This window comes from Triticum urartu, chromosome 1 (genome assembly GCF_003073215.2).
Source record: "Triticum urartu cultivar G1812 chromosome 1, Tu2.1, whole genome shotgun sequence".
In the NCBI taxonomy this organism is placed as follows: Eukaryota; Viridiplantae; Streptophyta; class Magnoliopsida; order Poales; family Poaceae; genus Triticum; species Triticum urartu.
In genome coordinates this window covers 373,222,096-373,232,328 of record NC_053022.1, presented here as the reverse complement: position 1 = coordinate 373,232,328, position 10,233 = coordinate 373,222,096, and positions in this window count along the sequence as shown.

The window sequence follows — 10,233 nt, the reverse complement described above, 5'->3', positions numbered from 1 at the left end:
AAGAAAGAGAACCATGGGTTCAGAAAACCATGCCTTTTCCTCCCAAACCATCCAAGAAAAAGGATAATGAGGATTTTGAGCGCTTTGCTGAAATGATTAGACCTATCTTTTTGCGTATGCGATTAACTGATATGCTCAAAATGAATCCTTATGCCAAGTATATGAAAGATATTGTTACAAATAAGATAAAGATACCGGAAGCTGAAATTTCCACCATGCTTGCTAATTATACTTTTAAAGGTGGAATACCAAAGAAACTTGGAGATCTCGGTGTACCAACTATACCATGCTCCATTAAAAGAAACTATGTTAAAACTTCTTTATGTGATCTTGGAGCCGGTGTTAGTGTTATTCCTATCTCTTTATATCGTAGACTTGATTTGAATAAGTTGACATCTACTGAAATATCTTTGTAAATGGCTGATAAATCAACTGCTATACCTGTCGGTATTTGTGAGGATGTGCCTGTTGTAGTTGCAAACGTTACTATTTAACGGACTTTATTATTCTTGATATTCCCGAGGATGATAGTATGTCTATTATTCTTGGAAGCCCTTTTTGAATACTGCAGGGGCTGTTATTGATTGCACTAAAGGCAATGTCACTTTTCATGTTAATGGTAATGAGCACACAGTACACTTTCCGAGGAAACAACCTCAAGTTCATAGTATCAACTCTATTGGAAAAATTCCATCGATTATATTTGGAGGTCTTGAATTTGCTCTTCCTACTGTCAAGAAGAAATATGATATTCTTATTATTGGGGATGTGCATATCCCGTTGAGGTAACATAGTAGTATTTGAAATTTTTCCGGTTCCATGTTATTCGAAATGAGTTCGTTAACAAGATTTGATCAACCTTGTTAGTGAATTTCTTTTGATGATCATGAGATGGATGAAACTAGAAGGCACAACCTTCTGTACCCTCCTTTTACTTTCTGTTATTTATATCCATATCTATACCTACTAATAAAGCAAAGTGCGTTTCTTCAATATTTTCATCCGTTCACCCAATATTATTTTAGAATTTTTATTACTATATCTGAGGTGGTACTAAATTTTTAATTTTCGTCCGTCACTTCGTTGGGCCAAGTTGCTCCCGTAAGTTTCTGTTTAGGCCACGCTCACCTGGGACTCAGCCTAGAGCCTACACCCAGGCTAACGGCCCAACAAAGCCACGTTGTTTTCTGCCTTCTCCCGTAACAACTAATCAGCTAAAAAAATTGTGCATTTTCAAGAATCAAACTTGCAACCTCATACACAAGTCTTGTCTTGATACTGATAACCAGCTAAACGCTTACATGTTTGTTATTGTAAAAGAGATATATATAAATAAGATAAAGACAGAGGATGCATGAATATTCTCAATTAAATAGTCCCACCTTGATTTCTTAAATCAAATCCCATCAATTTATATATGATCGCAAGTTGGCTAAAATATCAACAAGTAGCGTAATAAATTGATTGGAATCTCATTAAACAGAGGATGCGCCTTGATTGGAAAGGGTAGATTGTGGCTGGACGTGCTTTGATTTGTGGGCTGCCATGCATACAAAAGACGTATGTGTATACAAGACGGCCTTGTATACAAGGCGGCAGCGGCCAAGCAGGGCCACACTAGGGAGCTTTCCCGTCGATGCATGGTCGGGCCGCCTGGTACACGGCAACGTAACAAGGCAAGCCAAAAGAAAAGCACCGTATTAGGGAGGTGGTTCTCATACCTGAATACTCGGCCCCCCTTTCCCCTCCCCCGCGCCGCCTCCTCTGGCGGCTCGGGGGCAGCCTTGTCGCGCCGCCGCTAGCCCACCCCCGCACACACCCATCCGCTTCGCCGCTGCCGGAGAGGACGCCGGCGAAGCCGCGCGTGCCCCAGGGATGGTGGCGGCGGGGCTCCTTTGCGTCGGCGCTCGTCAACTAGCGGGGGACCTTTTCGGCGGCGCTGCGAGATCCGGTACGGTGGGCCACTTTGCCGGCGTCGGGGAGTGGATCCGGGGCTGCTCAGCCCGGATCCGGCACGTGGTGGTGGCGGGGTCGAGCACGCGATGGTCTTCCTGCTGGTCCGGTCGTGCGGGGTTCGATCCAACGAGGCTCGCGAGGTGTCTCCTTGGTCGACTCGTCATGGCTCAGTGGTGGGCTCTGGGTGGAGGGGGGGAGGCCCGGCGCAGCTGGCGGGTGATGGCGTATCGCAGCGGAGTGCGCAGGCCGGGGGCGGCTTGGTGCTCCTCGCCGCAGCGGCACTCGAGCTAGGCCAGATCTGCGCTGGCCGGAGGTGAGGGCTTATGGCCGATGCACGGCAGGTGAGGTGGTGATGCGGAGGGCCTGTCGGGGTCTGGAAGCGGAGAGGTGGCTCGTTCTGGTGGCGGCGGCGCCAGCGGGAGTCGGTGCTGGGTTCCCACGGGCAGGTTGGTGGCGGCGCTGCGATGGCTCGGCCAAGATGGAGTCTTGCGAGCAGCGAGCGGTCGGTCATCCCTGTGCGGCGTGGCGAGCGGTGGTGCTTTCCTGGTGGTGCCGGCCTGGGATTTTTCCGTGGAGAGGCGGGTCTGATCGTCGCAAGGCCGTCCCTTGGAGTGGGCGACGGCCGTCGCGGGCAGTCCTGGACCTGGCCGGAGGTGCTGGTTGGCTGCGGACCCTTGTGCAGGCTGGGTGTGGATGGTGTTGCCACGGTTTGCCTGCTGGGTGGTCGGTCGTCGGTCCTCGGCTATGCAGCTACATCGGCAAGTGCTGCGGTGGCGGCGGTGTGAGGCTTCTTGGCAGGGACTGCCAATCCCATGGAGGCGTGGAGATGGGCGACGCGCGGATGAAAATCTTGCACGGCTTCTGCCGGGCCGGCGGTGATGGCACCCGTGGATGTCATTCCCCTCCTTGGAGGCATCGTCGTGCGTGTTTGCCTCATCCCTCGCGCTCTTGGTGTTGGTGAATGTCTCCGGGCGAAAGCCTAGATTCGATGTTCGGATCGGCACGATGGCGGCGTCCTCGACGCCGCTCCTCTATTGGGAGCATTGTGTTTGGAGACATGACTGGCTCCTCGTTGCTCTCCTCCGGTGTTCGCCGCTATCCTTTTCTGATCCTCGGTGGCGCTATGTACGTTTGTTGTCGGTGAGTCCAAGACGGTGTCTTCCCAGATTGGATCGAGTCCTGCCATTCATCTGCCACTTTCTCTTAGGCGCTAAGGGTGGATGGTGCGTCGACAAAAGAAGTTTTGCGGAAGTGTGGTCTTCGGAGGTGTCTGGCGTCGGTAGAGACGCGGTGCTGTGTATCAGTTTAGGATAGGCTTTTTGCATTGTAGCTTGTCTAGCGGGGGTGTTTGTCTGTGGTCTTGCCGGGTGTGGTGTTCATGCTATGCTCGTTGTTCGCATCGAGTGATAGCTTTCTTGTAACTAAATTCTGCCTTCTATAAAGTTATGGTATGCCTAGGCGTACTCTCGAAAAAAAAAGCACCAAGCTGATCTAACCTGAGATCAAAACATGCGCGCTCACACACAAAAGATGGCTAAAGTCGTGTACAAATATGGTTGGCAGAGTCTTCAGATTTAGGGAGGACATGCATGGTTAGCAACGAATGTACTTGTGGTCATGCATGGGCTCTCCACCTACGTACTAGGAGAGAGACCATCAATTAAATCGGTCGCATAATTAAACGGGGCATGCTTGGCGGTGGACAGGAAGAGGTTTTCTTTGTACCCGGAAAACATGTTATTGCTTGAGTAAACGCCCATTTTTTGTCCGTACTGATCCACCGCCAACCCACCTCTCCCGCGATACATCCTCCCTCCTCTGGTCCTTCCCCATTGATCCCATTTCTTCCCGACGTGGCAAGGAGATGGACGTTACGATGCGAGCGACAGATCAATGTCCACCGACATCCATGTCTCGGCAACCCATTGTGTATAGACGGTGCACTAGGGAGGCATTTCACGGGATGCGAGGAACTAGCGAGGGCTCGACTTGCTGATCAGCTCGTCGTCACAATCGTCAAGAGCGGAATCATCTAAGTGTGATGTGTCAAGGTCTCCGCCAAAGTCCGTGCCGATGGGCAAATGCCCTCCCCCCAGGGCCGGTCCTGAGGGGGGGCAGAAGGGGCGACCGCCCCGGGCCCCCACGATCGAGGGGCCCCCTCCCAGGTACGTACGTATAGCCTGTAGCGTACGCACGTAGTGCAGCCAAGCGCACGTTTTTGTGTGTGGAGAAAATGCAGCCGAGCGCATGTAGTGCTTTCATTCTTCTCCGATCGCTGAATGCCCAAGGTAGTTGGGCCTATACTGGATCGCTCCACCTAGCCCAAGAAGTAATAGCTACGTTGATTTATCTGGAGTGTCTAATCCCCTTAAATAAAGCTGGACCGTCGGTCAGGATCAGGGGCTAGGAGCCACGGCACATTCCACTAGCACGCGCTGCCCTTTTTGCCTAGCTATGAGATCGCCACAGTTAACCTAACGCTTGCTCGAGAAGGAGACCCAAAGATACATGGCTGCGCGTCGGAGCCGGCGGCGCACGGCGTGTAGTTTGTGGATCTGAGCGTTGTCTGCCAGGTCAATGTCTTCCGCTGTACGTATCACTGACCGATATGCTTCTACAGTTTGGGAACAAGGATTTTAGGGTGTAGATCTCAAATAGATTAAAAACAGGATGATGTTCTGGACACAAATCGTGACGAGTAGTTTTGGGTTGAATTATAGGATGGCACAATAAATTTGCACAACTAGTAGGAGTAACTTTTCATGGTTGCAGATTTGATTTCTAATCTATGAAGAATATTTTGCATATCATTTTTATTTATTTGCTCCTCTAATCTTAATTTCTTGGACACTGCTATTTATAGAATAATAATCTTACCATTAAGCAGTCCAAGAACAACTATGCTTTTTGATCAAATTTCTTTTAGCACTATTCATGGAGTCATTGTCTTCGAACCTTCTGTATCTGAAACCATATAACTATGCTCCATCGTTCTAGTAACCTTGATAATTAACATGCCTTCATATTTCCAAAGATGTCTTTTGATAACGACATTCACATATTTTCTATATATATAGGGATACTTGTAAGATCACAATAACACAAATATCAAGTGTTCACCAAAAACATTTTTATATATACATGTATTAATTTATTATTAAGGGCCCCAAAATTTAGTTTCGCCCCGGGCCCCTAAAATCTCAGGACCGGCCCTGCCTCCCCCTTGACCCACTGGAACCCGTCGTAGACATACGAAGAGTAGGAGTTAGAATCTAGCATTTTCTCCATCTGAAGCTTTTAATCTTTTTTAATGATAGTCGATGCAGTAGAGGAACAATACAAGGCATACATACATGAAAAAGTGATTGTTAAAGGGAAACGTTACCTTTCAGCCGACGGATCGCGCTCTCGCGTCCGCTGTGCGTGGAGCCGTTGGATCACTGTTGATCCGACAGACTACGTGTACCAACAAATTCTACGCCTCGCGTCCACCGCCCTCGGAAGCCAACTACGTGTGTATTAGTCCCACCCACTGTATGTATTAGGATTCTGCAACATCCTCCATGTTTTTGGAACATGGGGAATGTTGCAGGCAACACAGCCTCGAGAGCCAACCACGTGTGGATTACTCTCATCCACTGTGTGTCTTATTGTTTTGCAACAACCTCCATATTTCTGAAACATGGGAATGTTGCAGTGGCAACACGACGTTGCGACGATGCGGACAAAAATTTTCTGCAACATAATCTTTGTTGCAAAAAAACTCTGCAACACTATCCTTCTTGCAAGAAAAATCTACAAAAAGTTCTGCAAGACAATCTTTGTTACAAATGTTTTCTGCAACATGACGCCTGTTGCAAAAAGTTCCGCAACAAAACCTATGTTGCAAAAGTGGGAAAAGTGAAGAACGGCCCTTGACTCATGTTTACATCAGATTTGACGGCCCGCGGGGCGGCGGATCTTTTAAAAAGATCCAACGGACGACGCGTAGCACGCCAATCGATCTTTAATTTTTTCTGCAAAAAGATCTTTGTTGCAAAAAAATTGCAACAAGACCTTTGTTTCAAAAAATAAAAAAAATACATGCTCGTGTTGCGTGATCTTTAAAATTCTGCAACAAGACCTTTGTTGTGAAAAAAAATTCTTAAACACGATCTCTGTTGCAGAAAATTAAAAAATACAGGCAAGGTTGATCTTTGTTGCGAAAAATTCTTGTAATAAGATCTATGTTGCAAAAAATAAAAATAAAACACGCTCGGGTGATTGCAACAAGCAGACTGTTGCGGAAACACCACTCTTGTTGCAAAGGATGGTTGCTTACATTGGTAGATCCGAGTCATTAATGTGTCCATCCAACGGGCAGTGAGGCGGCGGATCATTTTGCAATTTCCGCCGGCGGACGCGTAGCGTCGCCCTTAAAGAACTAACCACCAAATACTTTGTCGGCTAATGTATTATGGGCTAGATGCATATGACATTTTATTCATCCGTTGCAACGCACGGGCATTTTTGCTAGTTAAATAAAATAAAAATAGCATGTTTCTGTCTGTTATCTGATTATCCGTGCAATATAAAAATACCCCAAAAATAAAAGTTCTCCAAATGCCCTGAAATTAAATATGATTTTTTTCTGAAATATTTGAGAATATTTGGCACTCAGAACACATCAGGGAGGTCAACCACCTGCCCACGAGGGTGGAGGGCGTGCCCTACCCCCTGGGCGTGCCCCCTGCCTCGTGGGCCCACGGTGGCCCTCCTCCACTTATCCTTTCACCCACACACTCCTTCTTCCTCCCCCAAACACGAATAACCAGCTCAAACCCGAGTCCAAGCTCGTTTTGTTGCCATTTTCGATCTCCTTGCTCAAAGCACCTCTCACAAAACTGCTTGGGGAGATTGTTCCTTGGTATGTGACTCCTCTATTGGTCCAATTAGTTTTTGTTCTAGTACTTTATTCATTGCATATTTTTGTTGCTTAGGTGACCCTGTTCTTGAGCTTGCATGTCAAATTTATATGGTCAAAAGTAGTTTTGATGCATGATATAGGCCCTAGGCACTTGTAGGAGTAGTTGCTATCAATATTATTGAGTTTGGTTTACTTTTATTTTGAAGTTACTAAAAAAATTCAGAATTTTTCAAAGGAAGAAAAATGCTTAGGAAAATGTTCCAAGGTGGTTCCTCAAGGAAGCAAGGACCCAGGCTTGCAATGCGTGATGCTAATGAAGAGCCACCAAGAGACGCTCCAGTGCGTTCTTGTGAGTGGCCTTCTGAAAACTTTATGGATCGAGCGGGAATTAAGGAAGAATTCAACGCATATTTGCGTGACGCTGATCTTGTGAGCTTCGAGGAAGAGAAGTGCAGTCAGTATCACAATCTCACTAGTACCTTTGTGAGGAGGTTTGAATTTTCATCTTCACATAATTCTCCAACTGTCATATTTGATCTTTATGAAAATTCTTACATTATGGACTTAGAGGATTTTACCACTGTTTGCAAACTTCCATAATGGGGTAGTATAAGGGATCCTCGCAAATCTGAATTTAGAGATTTTCTTGCTAGCATAACTGTGGGAGAATCTAGAGATATTACACAAGCTACCATAGGGAGCATTCACTTTCCTGCTATACATTATTTTACTCTCTTCATAGGTAGATGCATTAATGGTAAAGATGAGGCATGTCACATGTGTGTCCCTAACCTCAGTATTCTTAAGAGTGCTGTGTTAGGAGATAAATCTTATAATTTGGGAGCCATTGTTGCACGTAGGCTGCATCTTAATAGATTTAATAGAGATTTCTTTGGAGGAATTTATGCAACCCGCATAGCTAATTTCTTGGTGTAGCCATACGCGAAGATGATATTGAATTACCACCTGCTTACCTAGACTTTAATGCTATGGTTCACCATCAGTTTGTCGAGAGGAATGAATCACCTCTCCAGTATCGACTAATTTTTGACAGACGTCGTGCTGTCCATATTACTCTCCCTACTCCTGCCTTCTTTAATCATCAGGCAAAAGGAAGATATGTTATTACCAGAGAGGAGGCAGATGAGTACGAGAGGAGAGCGAAGGTCGTCGCCACGCTGCAGCTCAGGAGGCGATAGCCACTGCATCTCAGTATGACCCCAGCTATTATTATGGATATCCGTCGGGCCAGCCGTGGCCATAGACCAACTTAGGACAAAAGCCTAAGCTTGGGGGAGTACGTATTTCCCACCGACATTACATTTGTGTTCACACACTCATTGCTAGATGTCGGTACTCATACTTTTTCATTGTATCATCCATGCTAGTTTAATTTCCTTTTTATGCTTTCTTCTTGTGTGTTTGATAAACCTTAAGAAAAACCAAAAAAAATTAGTTGTAGCTTTTAATTAGTTTGCTTTCCATGCTTGTAGTAGTAATTAAAAAGAAAACCAAAAAAGATTTCATGTTACTCTTTTACTTGTTGGGAGCTCTCCCGTGTAAATAGTTTTATTTCTTTTCTTTTCTTTGGGGGTCGATAGGAGAAGACCATAATTAAATTGTTGAAGTGGCTCTTATATACGTTATTGTTGATCTGACAAAAGAGTCCATATTGCCTTGTCTTCTCCTATTTATTGAATGCTTGCAGATTCCAGCTTAGTCCAATGCACGTGCACTATTATTATTATTCACATCGTTCGGTCGTGCAAGTGAAAGGCAATTATGACGATATATGATGGACTGACTGAGATAAGAAAGGCTGGTATGAACTCGACCTCTTTTGTTTTTGTAAATATGATTAGTTCATCGTTCCTGATTCAGCCTATTATGAATAAACATGTTTGCAATGACAACTAGAGATCATAGTTTCTTGTGTCATTCTTGATTAGCTATGAGTTATAATGGTTTACCTTGCGTGCCAACATGCTATTGAAATGGTTATGATGTGGTATGATAGGGTGGTATCCTCCTCTGAATGATTTAAGCGATTTGACTTAGCGCATGTTCACGCATGTAGTTGAAACAAAATCAACATAGCCTTCACGATATTTATGTTCATGCTGGATTATATCCTACTCATGCTTGCATTCGGTGTTGATTAATTTTAATGCATGTTCATGATTGTTGTCGCTCTCTAGCTGGTCGCTTCCCAGTCTTTTGCTAGCCTTCACCTGTACTAAGCGGGAATACTGCTTGTGCATTCAATCCCTTAAACCCCAAAGTTACTCCACATGAGTCCACTATACCTACCTATATACGGTATCTACCTGCCGTTTCAAGTAAATTTGTATGTGCCAAACTCTAAACCTTCAAATAAATATCCTGTTTTGTATGCTCGAATAGCTCATGTATCAATTAGGGCTGTCTGTATCTTCCATGTTAGGCGGGTTATTCTCAAGAGGAGTGGACTCCGCTCCTCACTCACGAGAAAGTGGCTGGTCACCGGGATGCCCAGTCCCATGCTTTATGCAAACTAAATCAAAATAATTGCAAAGAAAACTCCCCCTGAGACTCTTGTTAGTTGGAGGCACTCGTTGTTTCGAGCAAGCCATGGATTGATGCTTGTTGGTGGAAGGGGGAGTATAAACTTTACTATTCTTTTTGGGAACCGCCTATAATGTGTGTAGTATGGAAGATATCGCCATCTCTTGGTTGTTATGTTGACAATGAAAGTATACCGCTCAAAATATTATTCACCTCTATTTCAAAATCGAGCTCTGGCACCTCTACAAATCCCTGCTTCCCTCTGTGAAGGGCCTATCTATTTACTTTTATGCGGAGTCATCATCCTCTTATTAAAAAGCACCAGTTGGAGAGCACCGATGTCATTTGCATTCATTATTATTAGTTTACATTGAGTATGACTTGACTGGATCTCTTTTACCATGAATTACAATGTCTAGTCAGTCCTTGGTCTTTAAAGGTGCTCTGCATTTATGTTTTGCGGTCTCAGAAAGGACTAGCGAGATACCATCTTATTATATCATATTATGATTGTTTTGAGAAAGTGTTGTCATGCGAGGTTTATTATTATTGCTCGCTAGTTGATTATGCTATTGATATGAGTAAACTTGAGACCTAAGCGTTATTGCGAATGTGGTTAGTTATAATCTTTGTTGAAAACTTGAATGCTGGCTTTACATATTTACAACAACAAGAGCAAACAGAGTTTGTAAAAGTTTTTCTTTATCATTTTCAGTTTGTCAACTGAATTGCTTGAGGACAAGCAAAGGTTTAAGCTTGGGGGAGTTGATACGTCTCCGTCGTATCTACTTTTCCAAACACTTTTGCCCTTGTTTTGGACTCTAACT